The sequence below is a fragment of the Phodopus roborovskii genome, unplaced genomic scaffold (assembly GCF_943737965.1).
Source record: "Phodopus roborovskii unplaced genomic scaffold, PHOROB, whole genome shotgun sequence".
NCBI lineage: Eukaryota > Metazoa > Chordata > Mammalia > Rodentia > Cricetidae > Phodopus > Phodopus roborovskii.
The window spans coordinates 509,264-533,146 of NW_026126439.1; the positions used below are offsets into that span (position 1 = coordinate 509,264).

Consider the following 23,883-nt stretch of genomic DNA (forward strand, 5'->3'; position numbering starts at 1 on the left):
TTCTGGTATCTTCTTTAATTCTTTCTTTAAAGACACAAAGTTCTTATTATATAGGTCTTTCCCTTATTTGGTAAGTGTTACCCCAAGCTACTTTATGTTGTTTGTGGCTAGTGTAAAGGGTGATGTTTCTCTGATTTCTTTCTTACCCCCTTTATCGTCTGAATAAAGTAGGGCTCTGATTTTTTTGTTTTTTTTTTGTTTGTTTGTTTGTTTTTGTTGTTGTTGTTGTTGTTTTAGTTTATCTTGTATCCTGCTAGTTTGCTGAAGGTGTTTATCAGCTGTAGGAGTTTCCTTGTAGAGTTTATTGGGTCTCTTATGTAAACTATCATATCATCTGCAAATAGAGGAATTTTGACTTCTTCCTTTCCAATTTGGATCTCCTTGATCTCCTTTTGTTGTCTTTTTGGTTTAGCTAAAAATTTAAGTACAATATTGAAGAGATATGGAGAGAGAGGGCAGTCTTGTCTTGTTCCTGATTTAGAGGAATCGCCTTAAGCTTCTCTCCATTTGGTTTGATGTTCGCTGTTTGTTTACACTATATTGCTCTTATTATATATAGGTATGTTCCTATTATCCCTGATCTCTCCAAGACTTTTATCATAATATTCATTCTATGTACAATCTAAACATAATTCTTTGGGTTATTATGTCTGAAATAAAATGAAGACTTTCAAGCCCTATAAAATTATAAATTCATTTTGATTCTGTTTTTACTTAGAAAGTAGTTATTTTATAATTAAATAATATTTAAAGAACAACAAAGTATTTAATTAATTAAAAGGAAAATGTATCAGATTACTTCAACTATTTAAGCATATATTGCACTATTCTAAATTAATTTTAGTTAATAGTGGATGTAAAATAAACACGTATGAGCTAAATTATAAATATTATTATCGGACATGGAAATAAAAGAAAAAATACAGAGATGACCTTAGTACAAAATGATTTGATTTGGGAAATAACAAAAATTAAAATTGTAAGTACAGAGAAAGAAATAAGGAAAAGGTTGGGTTTTAGGGGGAGAAAGAAAACTAGACATAGTGTCGTTAAAATTCTCATTCATGCTTGAAGCATTGTGGGAAAGCTGGTAAGGAAGATTGTCAAGGTATTGAATTTAGGAGGTAAAACTAATTTAAAGCCCCACAAATGGATAGCTTGCATTGAAACTAGGAATGGCCATTTTACTATGGGGAAGAACAGTTAAGTTTGGATTCCACAGTAAAACTGAAGTGTCATAAGTTCGTTTTATACTCCAAGGAACAACTCCTTTTTACTTTTCTTTGAAATAGTCACCACTCTAATTTAGCAATTTTTTTTAACTTTCATTTATATATAGCCCAATAACAGAATTTAACAGAGGAAGAACATAAATATGTATCAAACCATTAAACCACTATATCCAACAATAATTTTAATAATTTACTGAATTGTTTTTCAACCCATTGACCACATCCTTTGCATTATTTACAAGCTGATTATGACCTTGTTTTGTAATTGTTAGTCTATTCCACCTAGACACAATCTTCAAAATACAAAAACATTAGTATCGTGCTCATTTTATTTCAAATTATCTTTACTAGCATGTTAGTAAATTGTAACATGATGAAATTTCTAACTATATATATAAAATGTACTTTGCTCATATATATCCCTCTTACACTCTCTTATCATTTTTGTCTTATTTATACTGCCTTGTTCCAAATGTTCTTTCTTATTTCATAAAGAATAAAATTGTGCAGTTTTCAAGAAAACATATGGGACTAATATTCATCATTTTAAGTAAAATAAGCCAGGCTCTTTTACCTGGTGCCTCGTGGTCTCTAGGATGAAGCTAAATATCTTCTCAGTCAGCTGCCTGCTGTCAGAAACTCATTAAAGTGGATGATGAATGTAACTTCTTACTTTCTATAAAATGTACGTGACCACAAAAGTATCTGCTGATGCTCTCGATGAAGAGCGGAAGGGTTATGTGATACAAATAAGTGGTGGGAACAACAGACAAGTTTTTCTCATGAAGCAAAGTGCTTTGATCCACAGCAGAGAGCATGTGCTGTTGATTAAAGGTGAATTCTTGTTCCAGACAATGAGAACTAGTGAAACACAGGGCAAATCAATTTGGGGCCAGATTGTGGATGCCAATCTGGAATCCAATCTCAGTTCTCAACTATGTTTTTGTTTAATTTTTTAAAAGAGGGGCCATATTCCACAGATGCTACTGTGCCTTTGTAATTAAGACACAAAAGAGCTAGCAGAACTTGAAAAATCTTCAAGTTTTCTGAAAAAGATGATGTCCTTTATTATGTTATCAGAAAACCCTTAAACAAAGGAGGTACTAAATCAAAGACAAAAGAACCTAAGTTCCATCATCTTGTTATTCCATGTCCTGAAACACAAACATTGACACGGTGTCTAAAAAATCAACACAACATGAAAAACAAGGAGGAGCTGTGTAATGTGCTAAACTTTCGGGGAACACAGTGAATAAAGCCAAAGAAAAACACAACAGAACAGATTTTCAAGAGAAATAGGGTGTCTTCTTAGTTCTAGTCTAGTAAAAATACAGCTTTAAGAGTGACAAGTTAGTGATCAGACTTTAAATCTTAAACATGTAAAAGGGGGCTCAGGATCACAAAGACAATTGTCAAATACTTTTCTACCATTGGTAGAATATATAAAGTAAAAAGAATATTTCAAATAACCTTAAACACTCATATGTTACCACCAATTTTATTCTGTTTTATATATCATTTACTATTATTTGTGAGAAAGTGGGAAAGGGGGTCTTTAGTTAGACTTTCTATTCTACATATTAATTATATCACTGCACTATTAATAGAAGCGGTTTCTATTTAATAGTGTAGGCTGACTAAACTTACTTGCAATGCAATGCTGTATTTTTAACTAGTCCCCATATATTACAAAGACTGGCACATATGTTTGACATATTTAAAATAATTACTGCTATAGAAATTGTATCAGTGACTAGAGATGTATACCAAAACTTAATTCATACCAACTTCAGAATGCATTTTCTCAAAATTATTGTGTGCCTAAGAAAATGTCTTGCATTAAAATATGGCTTAATTATACTAAATCAGGCTACTATGACTTATTTTTACCTAATTGCTTTTGGAAAACATTAATTTTCAATTTCTATTCCTCTTATCCCATTTCCCCTCTCAACATTATACAAATTTAGGCCTACTTACAAAAAAAATCCAAGAATATTTCTATAAGAAACTTAATATTCCGTTAACTATTTTTTCTATAAACAGCAAGATTTGGATAAGTGATAACCATCAAAATTACCTTTTAAAAATATTAAATATTATAATCACTCTGTTGTTTTGGTATCAGCTTTTTATAGCTTATGCATTAAGTTTCTGGACTCTAGTGTGGAAATACAAGTATTACTTTGTACTATGACCCTAATATGTAATTTAAAGTAATTTGTACAACTCAAGTAAACTAGTTATCATTTTGCATGTCTGTACAGTAAAACAGAAAGGATTCATGGTATTGAACACGTTTCTTTTAATATTTTCTAGGGGTATCTACTGAGGTAGCCATCACTGAGGCAATCCTTCAGGGAGTAGATTGAATGAATAGAAAATTAAATCATCCTAAAGCAAACAACACTGTGGTGATATTTTGTTTGTGATCTAATAAAGTTTGCCTAAATATCACAGTGTGGAACTAGCCACATTAGTTATTCTTAGAGGCCAGGCAGCAGTGGCACACTTCAGAAACAGAGGCAGAACTATGTGAGTTCAAGTCCACCCTGAGGTACACGAGATTGTTCCAATCTAAAAGAGAAACAAAACTCACACTTTTGATCACCAGCACTAGGTATCACATGTCTTTAATACCAGTACTAGAGAGGTGGAGACAGGGGTGATATGACTGGGCAAAGAGAAGTATAAAAGTTGGGAGGACACAGAAGGTCATTGCATTCAGATTGAGGTTTCATAGAGACAGCATTCAGTCTGAGGATTTGTAGGGATAAGGATCAGCCTTTTGGTCTGAGAATTCAGTAGAGGTAAGAGGTCTCTTGTGGGTGTCTTCTTTACTTCTTTGACCTTTCAGCATTTACTCCAATATCTGACACCTGGGTTTTATTATTATTAACTCCTGTAACATAACCCAATTGCTTTTCCAAATAAAAAATAGTCATAATTTGAATCTGGAATAAAACTGAATAATAAGAGGGCTCACAATAATGCAGATATTAACAAATGTAGCAGAGAGAACTGCATTGCTAAGGCTAATAGGCACTCAACATTTAGAATGTATAGTGTTTGCCATGAGGATAGATATGCTTCCACATCTAATAGCATTACACAGATACATTACCATTTTTGGCATAACGGATTACCTTTATTGAGGGTTAAATAATAAATCCATCACTGTCATTCGCATTTGGTTCTTGCTAAGCTAGGTCTTGTTAATCTGATTGCAAAATCTCTCCCATTTTCACTGACTAAAAAATTTTCTACTTTTGTATTTATTCCCCCAATATCAATAACTCATAAACTATTCTTAAATTTCTTTCAAATTCCAAGTCTTTTTTACTGGACTTGACTAAATTAAGTTACAAGATCCAACAAAAAGAAGTAAATACATCTCAACCATTGAAATACATGTACTAATTATGAGTAATCAAAATGTCAGAAATGTCAAATGTGAACTTCTGTATATACTACATATTACTGAAACAAAAGACAGTCAAACCCTGCCAATATATTGGTTTTCTTGATACAATATGGGTATTTTTGACAACCCCATTAAAATGCACAGTCCCATCTTATCATAATATGCTAATAATTTCTTTCTCCATCGGTTTATCCTCCAGAGTACATGTTAAACATTGAAGTTTGGTGGCATAAATCACTACTGACCAGTGGCTTGTTGAGATGATTTTTTTACTCTTGAAAATTAATGGAAACTGCTGGTTCTTCTGAATTTCTTCTAATGGAAAATAATAAAATTATATGAACAAATCAAGAAGATCATGATAAATCACATATACTTTAGAGTAAAAGGCACTATAGCAAATCAAAAGACAAATCAGTCAGATGAGGTCTGCTCCTCACCTAGCATCACCATGCTGACTGTGTTATCCAAGATCCCTTGGATATTCACCCAAAAGAAACTGGTTTTTATTTATCAAATTAATTATTAGTCACTTTGTTAACAAATATGTTTCTAAAGATCAAACATATTGACATATTTGGAATCGACTCTCATACTTCTATATAATTTTATATCATTATCATGATTAAAATGTTTAATCATGATAATGGGCATTTAATTTATATTCATTGAAAATAATTTAAAAATTGTGGGTATGTGGGTCATACAAGTAATTTGTTAGTACATAAGGATAATAATTAACAAAAGATCATGAATTATTTTGGGGTGAACCTGAGATGAGTTGGATGGAGAAGAAGAAAGAGCATAGGTAAGAAATAATACTTAAGAATGATGTTCTCAAAAATATGAAAACATTAAAAAATATTGGGAAGAAAATTATCTCTATACTGAATATACAATGGGATTTTTTTCTTAAATTATATCTAAAACTAGTCTTTTACAGGCAACCATAGCTAGTATGAGGTCGTGAGTATAGTGGTATCCATAATACCTGTCACAATTAGATCCTCCATGAAACTCTCACTCTTATAATTCTTACCTTATTCTTTCATAACAGTTCCTGAGCCTTGTGGGGCAAACCCCTCAGCTCCAATACTATTTTGAGATGACTGTTTCCTAGGCAAATCTGATTACAACCACAGGAAACAGGTTTTATCAAATATTTCCAGCCATGTCAGCATACATTTCTCATCTAAAGAAACAGCAAGAAATGAGTTGTTTTGAATGAACACAAATCATTAAAATTTTATCACAAAAAATTAGACAACTAGTAGAAATAATTTTTCCTAAAGAGACCCATATTAGTAAATACAGAAAATTGCTAGAGCTCTTGATATCTTCTCCTTCTGAGGGCAAGTACTCTTCATAAATATGTGTTGCAATGTGGCTCCTAGAAAACTGGATGGACTCTGAAAATACCCTATTACTTTCCCACTTGTCAAATTTACTCTACAGTCAACACAAGAGTTTCTTTTCTGAAATTTTGCGCTGCAATATTTTGGTTAGATTATAATAACAAATGATACTAGATGATTATCTTGAAAACAACTGTGGTGATTTGACTAAGAATGGCGTTCATAAGATCATATGTTTGATGGAACAGTTTGAGAAGGATTAGGAGGTGTGGTTCTTGTTGGAGAAGGTATGTCATTTAGGGACACTGAGGTCGACAAATAATAAATAGGGCATCCTGAAACTGAGAAGCTTCTGTAAGAAAAAGGACACAGTCAACAAGACAAGACAAAATGACAGCCCACAGAGTGGGGAAAAGATCCTCACCAGCCCCACATCTGACAGAAGGCTGATTTCCAAAATATACAAAGAACTCAAGAAGCACTCAAAACACCAAATAATCCAATTAAAATTAAGGTACAGAACTAAACAGAGAATTTTCAATATAGGAATCCAAAATTTCTGGAAGACACTTAAGAAAGTGCTCAACATCCTTAGCCATCAGGGAAACGCAAATCAAAACAACTCTGAGATAAAAACACCAAAGACAGTTTATGCTATAGAGGATGTGGACAAAGGGAAACATTTCTGTTGGTGGGAGTGCAAACTTGTACAGTCACTTTAGATATCAGTATGGTGGTTCCTCAGGCAAATAGGAATCAATCTACCACAAGATCCAGCAATTCCTCTCTTAGGCATATACCCAAAAGATGCATATTCATACAACTCAGACATCTGTTCAACTATGTTCATAGAAGCATTATTTGTAATAGCTAGAAACTAGAAACAAGCTACATGCCCCTCAACTGAGGAATGGATAGAGAAAATGTAGTGCAATTACACAATGGAATACTACTAAATAGAAAATCAATGGAATCTTGAAATTTGCATGCAAATGGTGGAACTAGAAGAAACAATCCTGAGTGAGGTAACCCAGTCACAAAAAAGATGAACATGGTATGTACTCACTCACACATGGATTTTAGATATAGAGCAAAGGATCACCAGCCTGCAATCCATACCACCAGAGAAGCTAGGAATCAAGGAAAACCATTAGATATGCATGAACCCTGTGTTAAGGGGACTGGAACAAATAAACTGAGCAAATTGGGAGCATTGGAGGATGGGAGAGAGAGTTAGGAGAAAGAAAAGAAGAGAAGAAGAGGATAGAGCAGGATATGAGGGAGCAGGGCATGGAGTCTGGGGAAGAATAGAGAACAAGAAAGGGGATACTATAAGAGAGATAGCAATTATAGGTTTAAAGATAAATCTCACACTAGGAAAATGTCCAGAGATATACAAGGATGACACCAACTAACAATCTATACAATAATGGACAGGCTATCTTAAATTCCCCTCCCTAATAATGAGATTGATCACTACCTTATATGCCATCCTAGAGCCTTTTTCCAGTATCTGATGAAAGCAGAAGCAGTCATCCATGGCTAAACACTGAGAAGAACTGGAATCCAATTGCAGAAAGGGAGGAGTGATGAGCAAAGGGCTCAGCACCAGGCTGGAGAAACTCAGAGAAACAGCTGACCTAAACAAGGAGGAGCTCAGGGAAAACACTCTGATAGCTAGGAAGCCAGCATAGGACCGACACAGATCCCATGAAGGCAGGGTTAATTAGGAGTACTGGGCATATTTTGAGGCCTATGGCAGTGGATCAGTTTTTACCCCTAGTATAAGAATGGACTTTGAGATCCCATTCCACATAGAGGGATACTCTTTCAGCCTAGACAAATGGGGGAGAGCGTGTCTAGGCCCTGCTCCAAATGATATAACATATTTTAAAGACTCCCCAAGGACTGCATTACCCTCCCTGGGAAGGAGAAAGGGAATGCTATGGTAGGGGGTCTTTGGAGGAGGGGAGTGTGATGGAACTGAAATTGACATTCAAAACAAACTTGTTTAAAATTTAAATAAAAAATATTATCATTAAAAAAATAAGAAAACAGGCAAGCAAGCTAGGAGTGGGCCAGTAAGCAGCAGCCTTCCATGCTCACAGTATCAGCTCCTGTCTCCAGGTTCCTGCCCTGCTTAAATTTCTGTTCTGAATTGCTTCAATGTTGGACTGCAATATACAAGTGTAAACCAAATAAATCATTTCATCACTCAATTTTTTAATTTAATAATAATAATAATAAACGGTGTTTATTAAAATAATAATAACCTCAAGTAGGATTCCATGTATGTTAGTAACAGCTTAAAGAAGCTATTTAGTTGATTTTTATCATGTTATCCCTACCTATGCTTGCCCCCTACCTAGTTTGAATCAGGAGTAAGGCAGAAGAGATGATGACAGCACCTATGGGGGCTAATCAGCTTATATAAGTAGCTTCTACTCAAAGACAGAGAGATAAGAGGAACAAAAGCTCCATATTTCTCTAAAGGATATGCCCTCATTTATTTGAATTTTTCCCACTATAGACAACCTCCTCAGGCCCCCTACATCTCTCAGCAGTTACAAAGACTGGCAACCAAGTGTTGGTGTTTAAGACCTCAGAGGACACTAATCAAAACCCTAATCATACATTTGTGTATTACAGAGTATCCCTGGAGAAGATTACGACAAAAATTTGAAATTATATATTTTCTTTTAGAAGAAATTAATTTGTATTGGAAATTTGTATAATGTGTAACTATTTAAAAACAAGGAATTAGGTATCTGGGACTTTCAATATCCTGAGTAGGGAAATAAGAAAAACCCACATAGCCAAATAAATGGTCCCTAAATACATTTTTTAAAAAAAGGACAATGTTTCCTGTTTTAGTCAACTACTTGGCAAAAAAGATGGATAAAAATGTAACAGATAACTGTATATTGGTTTATGCATAATATCAGACAGAATATGCTAAGGTCATATTTGCTTCTGTAAAGACTGATGAAGTGAAATACCACTCTACCTCACAGTAAAATCAAGAACACACACACACACACACACACACACACACACACACACACACACACACACACACACACACACACACACACACACACACACACACACACACACTGGACAATTCCTTGCAGTGCCACAGAGGCAAAGGTGTAATGGAAGTATGCTGCTGTGCTCCAGAGAAAGGTTCTGCACATGATAACAGGTTTCTTATGGTGCAAATGAGTGAACAGTACTGGATGTGATCTCCAAAAAGAAAACATTTCAACATGACACTCTAAATTCAGACCTGGCTGATCAACTATATTTATGCTTGAAAATCCAATGTGGAAATATTGTTCCTAATAGCATGCCAGATTAAGCAGATATAACATAATTTACTGTGTTTCCAGATTTTATACTTTAAAAGAATAGGATTTTTAAACCCTTTCTAACTAGGGACCAATTTGTGTCCCTTTGGAAATAATATGACACCAGCTGGAGATGCATGCCACACAAGAAAGGAAAAAGTCTGTTCTTTCTGGAAGAAAATTGGATGACATCTGTCCCACAAGAGAAAGGCATACTTTCTCACAACCCATATGTGAAAAGGATAGCTGTACTTCTGGATTTATTCAAAATTATATACCTTTTCCTTGTCTCAAATATTTATCTAGTAAATTAAATAGTCAGGCTTATAAAAACCTAATTGCTGGTAGCAGGTTATTAAAGTCATTAATAACATACTGCTTGTCGGCTAGTGAGGATATAGTACTTTCATTATTCTTAAGATCAACTCATAAGGTATTATGTTCATATATTTTCTATTCTATTTCACTTACTATATTTATCTGTATTATTATTGTGCCAGCATATGTTACTATGTGCCATGGGTGTCTAGTGACTATGGATGTTATAAGAGAGTATTGGATAACTTGAAATTTGAGTTTCATATGGTAACTAAGAATTGCTCTTAACTAACAGATCATCTCTCCATCCTCTAATTTTGTATTTTTATCTATCACAAGAGAAGTATGACCGAAATAAGAATTATCTAACCAATTTTAATTACAATAGTCTCATACTGGCATAGTCAAATATTCATCAATAGCAAAATCGATGAGTATACTGTACTGTACTACATTAATGGAGTAGAAATATAAATACCCACAACTAAAAATCAATTGTACCGAAAACACAATGACTACTGTTGAAACCAGTATGTTAACACAAATGGAAAAGATTCAGGTCTATGATGAATACATTCATTGTACCTGAGACATGGATCCCATTATTTGAAGTTCAAGTCTAGGAAAACAGTAGCAGATGTGGGAGAATACAAGAGTGATGTCTGGAGAAGCTTCTGGATTTATAAAAAAAAAAAAGAGGTTATTGGGGTTATTGGATGATAAGAATATGGTATAGGTTGATATCAATGTTTACCTAGCCATGCACTTAAGAAGTAATTTATTGTATAAAAATTGTTGCTCATTAGAGAGAAGATAGCCAGAAGAGAGCCCCACCAAAACAAGATGTTTTTTTTTTTTAATTTATTTTATATAACCAAGTCCATTTAAATGAAAACAAACATTTATAGACAATATTTGGGAATTTGGGCATCGTTCTTTCCAAACTACTTCCTGCTGGTAAGGGGATCTGTCATCGGGGATTTGAAGAAGATTCAGAAATCCTGGCTGTAGTCTGTAAAGCTGCTTTGTCCAGCTGTTCTGAATGTAGGATCACCTGGTACTCGGTTACAGGTGGTCTGGCTTGATCAAACCACATTAGTCTGGAAGGAATCCACATCTTTTAATTTTCTGTGGAAACAAAAATAGAAATCCTTTTCCCCAGTAACTTGTCCTTCAACTTAAATTTTGGAGTCAAAGCATTTTTTTAAATTTAATTTATTATTTTACATGTTGATCCCAGTTCCCTCTCCCTCCCTCCCTCCCTGCCTTCCTTCCTCCCTCCTTCCCTCCCTTTTACCCTCTCTGCCCTCTCACATGCAATCTAACCACCCTCCCATCCCATCCCCCCACCCCAATTCCATATGTAGGGGAATGCCATCCAGTTGGGGTCATGTGAAGTAGGGACTAGGGCTTCTCTCCTGTCTCTAGATTAAGGCAGTTATCCCTCCATGAGGGATGTGTTCGCAAAGTCCTTTTCTGCACCAGGGATACATCCTGGATCCATTGTCTAAGGTCCCTTAGACTGCTCAGTCCTTCTGGCTGAGACCCATATTCAGGGGGGCCTGAGTCAGTCCCATGCTGGCTTCCCAGCTATCAGTCTAGTGGCCCTTAGCTCCTCCTTGTTCAGGTAAGCTGTCTCTATGTGTTTCTGCCGCCTGGTCTTGTCCTCTCCATCTGCATCTGGGTGCTACTTCGACTCAGTGTTTGTGTATGGGTGTTTGGTTCTGTTTCCAACAGGCATTAGTTGAGTGCTCCATGGATAAGTTAGTTGTTGATCTCACTCTCGAGGAAGGGCATTTATGGTAGCCTTTCCATGGAAGCTCAAATTGTTAGTTCGCAGAAGTCTTATAGCTCTCTAGGCCTTTCTTTGTGTTCAATTTTATCTTCAAACCAATATTTGCTCCCTCTTTTATGCTCTCTCTCTCTCTCTCTCTCTCTCTCTCTCTCTCTCTCTCTCTCTCTCTCTCTCTCTCTCCTGTCTTCTATTCCTAACCAGGCTCAATCTTCCTGGTCGCACATGTTTTCCTTTTCTCCCCCTCGCTGAAACTACATGTTAGCATAAGCCATGAGCCATGAAATTTTTATGGTAGAATGCAGTTTTAGCTAAAAAAATACTTGCTTCTCAAAATAAAATACATTTTTTAATTTTTATTTTACATATTGATCCCAGTTCCCTCTTCCTCCCTCTTTCCCTCTCTCCCACCCTCTCATGCTCCCTAACCCCCCTCCCCTCTCACCCCCCCACTCCACATGTAGGGTGATGCCTTCCAGGAGGGGTCATCTAAATCTGTAAAGTCATTTGGAGTAGGGACTAGGCCTTCTCTCCTGTCTCTAGGTTAAGGCAGTATACCTCTATGGAGGATGTGCCTCCAAAGTCCTTTGTGCACCAGGGATACATCCTGGTTCCACTGTTTGAGGTCCCTTAGCCTGGCCAGTCCTTCTAACTGAAACCCATGTTCAGGGGTTCTGAGTTGGTCCAATGCTGGATTCCCAGCTATCAGTCTGGGGACCTATCAGCTCCTCCTTGTACAGGTCAGCTGTCTCTATGTGTTTCTGTAGCCTGGTCTTGTCCTCCTTCTCTGCATCTGGATTCTAGTCTCAGTGTTTAGTTGTGGGTTTTTGCTTCTGTTTCCATCAGCTACTAGATGAGGGCTCTATGATGGTGGATAAGTTAGTCATCGATCTCATTATCAGGGAAGGGCATTTTTGGTAGCCTTTCCACTGTTGATCAAATTGTTAGTTGAGGTCAGTCTTGTAGGTCTCTGAACATTTCTCTAGGTTCCATTTTCTCTTCAAACCTATAATGCTCCCTCTTTTATGTTCTCTCTCTCTCTCTCTCTCTCTCTCTCTCTCTCTCTCTCTCTTTCTCTCTTCTAGTCCATTCCTCCCCTGACTCAATCTTTCCAATCCCACCAGCAAAATAAAATACTTTACTATTATAGATTGCATGTGTTCGTGTGTGTTTGTGTGTGTGTGTGTGTGTGTGTGTGTGTGTGTGTCTGTGTATGTGTTTGTGTGTGTGTCTGTATTTGTGTATGTATTTGTGCTTGTGTGTGTGTGTCTCTTGGTGTCTTGCTCAGTAGCAGAGCAGAGGACAGTGATGGACAGAATATACCAGCTATAGATAAAGCTACCAAGATTAGAAAAAGAACCTCACTGAGGTAAGCAGATCAGGTACACATTCTGTGCAGGAGGATGAACAAAACAGCATCAAAGGCTAGACAAAGTGAACTTTGGACAGTCAGAGGTTCTGCATTGAAGGACAGTTGAAATTATAATTCAGTTGGTGGAGTAGGGAAACAATGTATCAACAGAAAATTGTACATAATAAGAACTTATGCACTTCAAAAACAGAGGAGGAGTTGATTCAGTATGTGTACAAGAAAAATGAAGATCCAGCCTTATCCAGATCAATGATAGGACTCAACTTTGAATATAACAACAAATATTGGTGCTTTTTAAAAAATTTCCAACAAGCTTGTTTTACATGCCAATCCCTGTTGTGCGATATTCACTTTGTCTCCTTCTGTGGCACTGACCATACCCATTGGGGGGTGGAGCCGGGGCAGAAGTGACCTGGGGAACTAGGCCAGCAAGAGAGTACTCTCCAGCGCCTCCTCTGACCTAGTTCCTGTCACTTCTGTCCCTGGCTCCACCGCCCCCAGTGGGTGTGGCCAGTGCCACAGAAGGAGACAAAGTGAATATCCCACTATAAATCTCTTTTCCCTCAACCTTCTGTCTTCCCCTGCCCCTCTCCCCCACTAACCCCAATCCTATACTCTTTCTGATTCCCAGGGAGGATGAGGCCTTCCATGGGGAGTCTTCAAAGTCTGTCATATAATTTGGAAGAGGGCCTAGGCTCTCCCTCATGTCTCTAGGCTAAAAGAGTATCTCTCTACGTGTAATGGGCTCCCAAAGTCCATTCCTATACTAGGGATAAATACTGATCCACTACCAGACTCCCCATGGACTGCCCAATGCTTGTAATTAACACCCATTCAAGAAGTTTTGGTCAGTGATATGCTGGTTTCCAAGCTATCAGACAGGGATCAATGAGTTCCCCCTTGTTCAGGTCAGCTGTTTATGTGGATTTTCAGCCTGGTCTTGACCCTTTGCTCATCACTCCTCCTTATCTGCAACTGGATTCCAGGAGTTCTGCTCAGCGTTCAGCTGTGGGTGTCTACTTCTGCTTCCATCAGTTACTGGATAAAGGCTCCAACAAGTGTTTATATTTATGTGAATAAACCATAACTTATAAAGCATAAATATTATATAATAAACATACTTTCTTCAATCTAATATGTCCATTCTATTTAATGAATGATTTTTATCTTTTACATAATAATAAAAAAATCTTTAGTGACTTTAGTGACTTTAATTGCAGATTTACTGTGAACTGAGAGATCCCTATTATTTCTGTCAGTGTTCTAAAAACAACCCTTATATCACAAAGTATATTGCTTACTCTCTGAAATTACTAATGGTTTAGTACCTGACCTGAAGCTGGATGGAAGACTTGTAGGAATAACTGGCTTTTAATCTAGAAAATATCTATCTCTTTACCAAATTAGATAATATTAATATTCATAGCAAAATCAGATACAAATCTGAATGTGTCCTAATGGCTTACTATAGGCAAAATACGAGAGATGGAGAAAGAAATGAAATATTACTGTTTATTTACATCATATTAAATTAAAACAAAAAATAACCATTCAGAATGTGAATACTTGTATCAAGGACATGCTTCCATTTTCTTTCTGATTTTTACCCTTGTTTAGACAACATAAAATGAAAATAAATCTTTGCCTTATATAATAGATAAACAAACAGGGAGTAACAATAAACTTTCTGGTTCATTTTGTCACTTTGTGGAGAAGACTGGGTTATTCTGATATGAAATTGCTTTCCAAAATGAAGCAGAAAATATTATTATTATTACTTCATGTTTGTTTTCTGCTGCCTTTTTTTTCTTTTTTGGTCTTTGATCACAGTAAGTTTTGAAATCTATTGAACCTATTATTCAATTTTGAATGAAAATTATCATTACTATTGTCAGGGAAAAAAAGATGATGTATTTAAAAGACTTACTACTGGACTTATTTTTCCATAAAAAATGGCTAAATGTACTTTTGGCAAAGAAATAGTCCTCTGTAATCCTAAGTACTCTCCAGAAAACTTTTAAAACATATGCATTCATAAAGGCTGATTTATGGTCTTTTTCAGAGTTTGAGCTATGTTTGAATACTCATGGCCTGCTGTGATAGGGTTGCTGGGCTCTAGAGGAGTCATGTTGTCCTAGGTGTGATTGATTGTGTTTTCATGCTGGCATCTAGGCATCTGGGATTAGGAAGATTATAATTCTTGGTACTTATATCTGATTTTGTCTTTGTTGGTTGGGTGTTTTGTTATTTCTTCTCTGGATATTAAGAAAATATTCTGGCTATGTGTTGCCCAGTGGGAAATATTCTGTGAAGGTGATAGCTGTGACCATGTGGCCTGGGGTGATAGTGTTCTGATAAAATATCTGAGTATTGGGAACCTTCATGTAGGAATGGGGATAGGCCAAGTGTATGAGGGATTTCACAGGAGGGAGGGTAACAGAGTGTTCCACCAGTGTTCTTCTTAGTTTACTTTGAATTGATCAGAGAATGAAGAAAATTCACTCCAGAAAGTTTCTAATAGTATCTCCTGGAGTTGAGGGCAACATGTTTGTGGAAGGAGGATAGGAAAGGAGATGTTGGGAACACAAAGATACTACCATTTACAGACAGTACTTGGGAAACAAGGATGTCTTTTCAACAACACAAAAGATGTATAACCTATTTACTGCCCAGAAGGCTTTTAATGGACATGGCTAAAAGCCTCATTAATGTTTGCACTATCTGTAGGACCAGGAAATATATGGTTCCTTGAAGCACCCACAATAAGCACCAGATGTGGATAATAGTCTAGGTGGCCTTTGCTCTATTGGTATAGCCAGGTGCTTACTGAAGTTCCCATAACCAACACCTGAGGTCACTAATAGCCCAAATGACCTTTATATTATCTGTATAACTAAGACCACACAAGATTCTCCATTAAGATAACACATGTAACCTATCTAGAATCCACCTTCATGAAAGAAGTATCATGTACTTTGAAAGAATTTCAATGTCATTATGCCTTTTTGTACACATTCCTGATTGTCACACCAGGATTAATTGTACTGTACTTACCTATGCCTAAAATATACTGATCAATGACAAACTCAAGAAGTTTGATCCAACACCAGAGTCATGTTGAACCAGGATTTCTTTCTTTCCCGAATTCATCATTCTGTCCACCCTAGTGTTTACAGAGAGCCCCCCCCCGGGAATAACTATGGGATCCACAGGAGATGGGGGCAAGGGAGTAATGAAGGATTCCCCTTGTGTTCTGTTGCAGTTCTGGGAGTTCAACTAGGAATTGGGTCTGGGAAGTAAAGCTCACCAGTCAGCTTACCAGCTTCCTCCTACAAGTGAACTTGTGTTAGGATAGTAAGGAGTGCTTGTGGAATTGGGAGCTAAGATAAAACAATTAGTGGATGAAGAGAGGTTGTGATGGAGTGATCTGTGGGAATTACTAGACTTGTAGTTGGGAAAGTCTGTAATAGATGTTCTGCTTCAGAGCTTGGGATGAGAAAGGGAGATTGGAATTACAGGAATGAAATGAGATTGGAAAATCCGCTTCCAAAGTTAAATCAGAAGCAGATAAGCAACTAAACAGGCATATAAGCTCTAGTGCAATAGAAGTCAAAGTCAAAGTTGCCCAACAAAAACAACAACAAAAGGCTAAGCCCAAATTCTTTTATCCCTGAGTTTTACAAGGCCACCAATACCTTCATGAGAAACCAAATGCTTAGAACCTGGAGGAGTTATATAAAGAACCCCAAAAGAAAGAAAATTACAGAGAAAATTCTGTTATGAGCATAGTTGCAAAAATACTCAATAAGATATTTGCAAACTGAATCCAAGAATACATCCAAAAGATCATCCACTATGATCAAATAGATTTCATCCTAAAGATGCAAGGATGGTTCAATATACAAAAGTTAATAAATGTAATCCACTATATAAAACCTGCAAGAAAAAAGAAACACATTAGATGGAGAAAAGACCTTCGACAAAATGGGAGGATGGGAGGGAGAGTTAACAGTAAAATAATAAAAAATAAGAAAACAAACATAAAAAGCCACAAATCTCAATGTTTTAAATAATTTTATGGCTTTGATAATTTATAAATGCCTTAGCAAGTGACTAATGTGATACAGAACTAAGCAGCACATGAACAGGGACCAGATAGGGAAGCTCATATACTTTTCCTCTGTAATTATTTAAAGAAACGCAGAAAAGGGACAATGCAGAGGCAGCCAGACAGAGGAGGAAGGGTGGAAGACCAATTCTGAGAAGTCCTGAGTGATCTTCCTGCTCATGTCCTATTGATCAGAAAATAGTCACATTACCATGCCTCTGTGCAGGGAAGACTGGGAAGTCATGAGACAATGATGACTCCTCAGGGTGAAAGGGTGGGATGCTATGGAATATGATGAGAAGCTGGCTCAGTTCTGGCAGGCCCACCTCAACCCTTTCAATAAACCGCTTGGACCAAAGCAAGATGAACAGGAGCCCAGTGAGAAGGCCTAAGAAGTCACTTCTGAAGAGACTCTGCCTGAGCTGCCCACTGGGGAGCCTGAGTTCCACTACTCTGAGCCCATGATGGATCTTGGCCTGTCTGAAGACCACTTTTCCCGCCCTGTGGCTCTTTTCCAAGCTTCTGATGTCAAGCAGCTGGGGCAGGCAATTGAAGAGTGCAAGCAGGTGATGCTGGAGCTACCCAAGCAGTCAGAGAAATAGAAAGATGCTGTGGTGAGTCTGATCACCTCCGGCTGAAGCTGCAGCTGCTGAAGGATCCCTATGAGGAAGAACCTTGTAGAAGCATTGCTTGTACAAGAAGAGCAAGAGTGTCAAGCAAACCTGTGATAAGTGCAATACCACCATCTGGGGCCTCATTCAGATATGGTACACCTGCGCAGGGTGTTATTATCGCTGTCACAGCAAGTGCCTGAACCTCATCTCCAAACCATGTGTCAGCTCCAAGGTTAGACACCAGGCTGAGTATGAGCTGAACATCTGCCCTGAGACTGGGCTGGACAGCCAGGACTACCGCTGTGCCGAGTGCGATGCTCCCATCTCTCTGAGGGGTGTGCCTAGTGAAATCCCCGCTAGTGAGACTACACTGACCAGACTATTGCAGCCACTGACACTGGAATGACCTGGCTGTCATCCCTGCACGAATGGTGCACAATTGGGACTTTGAGGCATGCAAGGTGTCCCGCTGTAGCATGTGCTGCACTGATGGTGTCTTGACTAGTTCTCCGGCTCCTCTGCTGTTTAACTACTTGGAAGAGCTTGTGGAGATCCGGAAGCTACGCTAGATATCCTGCTCATGAAGCCATACTTCATCGCATGCAAGGAGGCCATGGGGGCACGACTGCTCCTTCAGCTCCAGGACCGACAGCATTTTGTGGAGAAAGGTGAGATGTACTGTAGTGAGGTAGTCCTTCTGTAGCACTGACCACGCCCATTGGGGGGTGGAGCGATGGGCGGAGGTGACCTGAGGAAGGAGGTCGGAGGGGGCCAGGAAGGCGCTCTCTCTTTCTGGCGTGACTCGGACAGGAGACGATCGGGTTGAATTTCCTGGTGTTCATCTGTCTAGGTTGTAAGTTATTTCTCCCTGAATAAACATCTATTCGGCCTATTTGTTTATCCTGATCCTTATTTACCGCAATAATGTACTCTATCCAGGACCTCTTGGAGGTGCAAATGGAGCACCTGAGCTTCTCCTGCACTGAGAGCCAAAAACTCTTTGTCAAGCACATCAAGCTGGACTGTGAGCGGTGTCAAGTCAAGGGGTTCATGTGTGAACGCTGCAAAGAAGGTGACCTGCTGTTCCCTTTTGACAGCCACACACCTATGTGCACCGACTGTTCAGCTGTCTTCCACAGGGTCAGATGGGCCCAAACCAGTGCTGTGCTTCATGCTTGAAGAGAAAAGTTTAAAAACCAAGATAACAAAGGAGTCTACCGAGCCCTATCATACTCTAACACACAGTTTGGGGACAGCGGTGATGCTGCATTAGTGTTTATAAATGATGGAGTTGACTGAGGACTGCTATTGCAACAACTCAACCACTTACCCCAAGTGTGCTCGGTTCAACTTGAGGAAGCATTCACTATTCCAGGACCTGATCTGGATGTGGATGCCTAGAACACTGGAGGAGGTATCATATTTTCCCCTCTTGCTGTCACCCTGCTGGCATTGCCAGACAGTTGTTCATTCTACTCTGGAGACCCCTGTGTGCATCCTCTGGGCCTCTTCAACTCTTTTGGACCAGAAGGAAGGAAATAACTGGCAGCCACCAGGACTCTCATTCCCTGGGTGTTTGCAGAGACTTGGAGTTTTATGTCTGCCTGTTATTGGATGTGCTGCTGACAGCGTTGAGAATGCTGTTTCTGTCCCACTGTAGGACTCCTTAGGCAGGGGAACTTGAGTATGAATCCCCAAGAAAGTGGGAAGTCACTTTACCGTGGCACAGAGTTCTCCAGTCCTTTACAACCAATCCTTCTAGGCCTTAGAGAGGGCTCTGCTCCTGTCTACACCACTTAACAACTGGTCAGAAAATCCAGAAGCCTGTCCAGTGAGACCAGAGGAAGCCTCCTGAGTTTTGTCTCTGCTGTAATAACTTAGGTTCTACTTAGAGGCTCCCATCCCTCTTAGCACCTTGTCTCCTTAGGGATTCGGGTTTTCTGAGTGGGGCTGTTCACAACAGTGTCCATGGACTGTCTCAGCATCCTGAGAGTCATCTTCCTCCTTAGTCTGTCAGTCCTGTATGTTTCCCTGCCCTTTTTGTACAATAGGGAGGGAAAGGGTCTGTGAAGCTTTTTTTGGCAAGTAAAACTGCTCCTGCCATAGCCTAGTCGGCTTTGAGCCAAGCATCTAGGGACTCATCCTAAGGAAGAGATCTCAGTCTCCATTTACATAGGTGGGGTTATGTTCTGGGAACAGGTTCAAGGTCAGTTATTGTTGGGGATTTGGGGAACCAAAATTTCCCACAGAAGTTTGTGCTCTGGTTAAATATAGCCAGTTACTGTGTTTTGGTTTAGGAGCTTGAGAGCAAGAGCTAGGAATTTTTGCTTGAGAGAGACCCAAGCAGGAGGTCTATGGCCCAAGCAAGAAAGTCTAGGCTTTGGAGGTGAGCCCACCTACAGCTTTCCAGTGAGGCACATTTCACCTCCATGCATATACCCCATAAATCCTATGGTTGAAGATGTGTGGAGCCAAGGGGATCTCAGAATATGGCTTCTGTCTTTCTTACCTTGGAAGCAGGAATTGCTTGCATCTTCCCCTTTACTCCTTGCCCATGGATTACCGTTGACACACACAGGTGGTGGGTAGAGGCCAAGGAGTATCACAACTTGGAATTCCCTCACCTTCAATGGGGAACAAGAAGGGACACCTCAAGGAGCAGATGAAGCTTAGCTTGCCACCTCCTTTTTACTCCTCTGTACCATCTGGTGGTTTACTCTTTATTGCGGTAAATAAGGATCAGGATAAACAAATAGGCCGAATAGATGTTTATTCAGGGAGAAATAACTTACAACCTAGACAGATGAACACCAGGAAATTCAACCCGATCGTCTCCTGTCCGAGTCACGCCAGAAAGAGAGAGCGCCTTCCTGGCCCCCTCCGACCTCCTTCCTCAGGTCACCTCCGCCCATCGCTCCACCCCCCAATGGGCGTGGTCAGTGCTACAGAAGGACTACCTCACTACAACTCTTCCTATCTTTTCTGTTTCAATTTTCTCATTTGGAAAATGGGGAAAGTGGAGTTGACCTACCTCAGGGCAGAACAATAAGGAGCACTCTGAGTGTGATGTGGGCCGGCAGGCAGCAGGTCCCTGCCCTGCTTCCTACTTGGTGTTAAAGAGGAACTTAAAACCAAATGCCATTTTCCTACACACCCAAATCTTTGTGTTTTGTACCATTGTATCACATTTCTGTCTTGGGGCTATTGGTCCTTCCTGAGCCTCCTATTTAATGAGCATCACGTGTTCCCAGCTGTAAATCATAATGTCTAAATAAAATGAAAAAAAAATTCAGAAAAAGTAATATTTCAGGCACAAGTAAGTTTTTAGAATAACTTGAGTAGTAGCACAGACACTGAGATTGACAATTAATAAATGGGGACTCCTGAAACTGAGAAGTTTCTGTAAGGCAAAGGACATAGTTAACATGACAAAATGGCAGCGCACAGAATGGGAAAATATATTCACCAACCCCACATCTGGCAGAGGGCTGATCTCCAAAATATGTAGAGGACTCAAGAAGATACTCACCAAAACACCAAATAATCCAATTAAAAATTAGGGTACAGAACTATATAGAGAATTCTCAACATATGAATCCAAAATTGCTAGAAAACACAAGAAAGTGCTCAACATCCTTAGAAATCAGGGAAATTAAAATCAAAACATCCCTGAGATGTCATCTTATTCCTGTCAGAATAGCTAAAACCAAAAACACCAATGACAGATTATGTTGGAGAGGATGTGGAGAAAGGGAACAGTTCTCCACTGCTGGTGAGAGTTCTAACTTGTACAGCCACTTTGGAAATCAGTATAGTGGTTACTCAGGAAAATGGGAATCAGTCTACCACAATATCCAGCATTTCCATTCTCAGGAATATACCAAAAGATTCACATCCATGCAACAAAAAAATCTGTTCAACTATGTTCGTAGCAGAATTATTTGTAATAGCCAGAACCTGAAAGCCACCTATATGCCCTTCAATTGAAGTTTGGATAAAGGAAATGTGAAGGAGTAAGGTTTTTCCTCCCACTGCTGGTCTTGTCCCACCACCGCACCAGCTCCAATTAACACACTGAGACTCTGTATTTGATATAATGCTGTTGGCCAGGTACTAGTTTCTTATTGGCTAGCTCTGTTGTAAGTATTAACCCATTTCTATGTATTTCCATGTGGTCTTATCTTACCAGGGAGAGGTGGCTGGCAGATCTGCTCTCTCCAGACTCTTCATCTTGACTACTGCTTACTCCTTCCTCATTTGTCCTTGTTTCCGAGTCCCTCCTTTCTTCCATTCCTATTGGCCAATAGTGTTTTATTCATTAACCAGTATGAGAAACATATATACGTAATGGCATCTCCCATCAGAAATGTGGTGCATTTACACAATGGAATACTACTCAGTGGAAAACAAAACAAAACCAAACAAACAAACAAAAAAAAACCACAATGGAATCTTGAAATTTGCAGGAAAATGGATAGAACTTGAAGAAACCATCATTAGTGAGATAATTCAGTCACAAAAAAAGAGGAACATGGTATGTACTCAGTCATATATGGATTTTAGACATAGAGCAAAGTTCACCAGCCTGCAATCCACACCACCAAAGAAGATAGGAAATAAGGAGGACCCAAAGCAATACATACATGGTCTGTTAATGAAGGGGAAAGGGTCAAGATCTCCTGAGTAAGTTTGGAACAGGTGGGTGTTGGGGAGAAGGATTAAGGAGAAAGAGAAGTGGAGAACAGGAGGGGAGAGGAGAACATGAGGGAGCAAGAAGGTTGAGTCAGGGGAAGAATAGAGAAGAACAAGAAAAGAGATATCATAATAGAGGGAACCATTATAGGTTTAATTATATGAGTAATCTCACACTAGAGAAATGTCCAGAGACCTTCAAGGATGAACCCAACTAACAATCTAAGCAATAGTGATCAGGCTACCTTAAATACCCTTCCCTGATAAAGTGACTGATAACTACCTTATATGCCATCTTAGGGTCTTCATTTAGTAGCAGATGGAAACAGAAGCAGACACCCACAGCTTAACACTGAGCAGAACTCCAGGAATCCACTTGCAGAGAGAAGTGATAAGCAAATGGGTTGAGACCAAGCTGGAGAAACACACAGAAACAGCTAACCTGAACAAGGGGTAGTTCATGGACCCTCAGACTGAGAGCTGGAAAGCCAGCACAAGACTGACCTAGACCCCCTGAACATGGGTCTTGTAGGGAGCCGTCCCTACATTCTCCATTACAAGATGGCGCTGGCATCCGGCTGGCGGTTGGCATAAATAAGCCTGTGCGCGTGTGCAAGGGGATTTCTCCCGCGCCTCTCCTGTGGCGTCATTTGGCCTGATGAGCGAGCAACCAGTCAGGGAGTGACACGTCCTAAGCAAGGCTGAGTTTCTATATAAGGGTGTGGGTTTTTGCTCCCGGGGTCTCTGCTCTGTAAGCTTATGCTCTCCCTCTCAAGATGCATTAAAGCTTTACTACAGAAGGATCCTGAGTGTGCTGCGTCGTTCTTGCTGGTGAGACGGTAGCGCAGGACAGGGTCTCAGTTTGGAGGTCTGGGAGATCTATGGTACCTCTGACAATGGGAGCAGGATGTTTCCATATTGCAAGAACGGACTTCAGAAGGTCATTCCCCATGGAGGAATATTCCTTAGCCTAGAGACATGGGGAAGAACCCAGGCCCTACCACAAATAATTAGCCAGACTTTGATGATACCTCATGGAATGACTCATCATACTTGGGGAGTGGATTGGGGACATTTCCCAGGTCCTTGAGAGAATGGGATGGAGAGGGAACTGGGGTCAATATGTAAAATACAAAAAAAAAATTAAAATATAGAAAAATAGAAAAATGAATACCTGGGATAACATAAACATTCATAAACCACAGCTTTAACAAGGAAGCATTATTTACAAATTTGAGGCCAATAGGGTCACTGTAAGTTTCAGTAGTCATGATACCTATTGAGACTCAACATTCTATCTCTTTCTTCTTCTGTCCTCTGGTGGATGCTGATGTTTTGTTTGTTCTGTTTTCCATACAATATATTTATGAACAAATCTTCTATAATGGGAAACTCTTCCCCCATTCCATTTTGCTCCATAAGTGTTAGGAGTCTCTGCATACATGTTCCATGAGGCTCTGTATACACATACCTGTGGGAAAATATCTTTATTTTGTTTAATGTCTAATGATATCTTTGTGGGCCTGAGCTAACAGAAGAGGAGAAGGGAATCTCTTTCTGGGGTATAATCCAAGAAAAATCTTAGGAAATTACTTTTGTAGGTATCAGCTAATAGCTATTAAACAA

The 23,883-nt window shown here is 39.0% G+C and overlaps 1 pseudogene; it reads left to right on the forward strand.

Moving 5' to 3' along the window:
- The first annotated feature begins 11,050 nt into the window (after positions 1–11,050).
- Positions 11,051–18,966, forward strand: LOC127224498 (differentially expressed in FDCP 8 homolog; annotated as a pseudogene).
- The last annotated feature ends 4,917 nt before the right edge of the window (positions 18,967–23,883 follow it).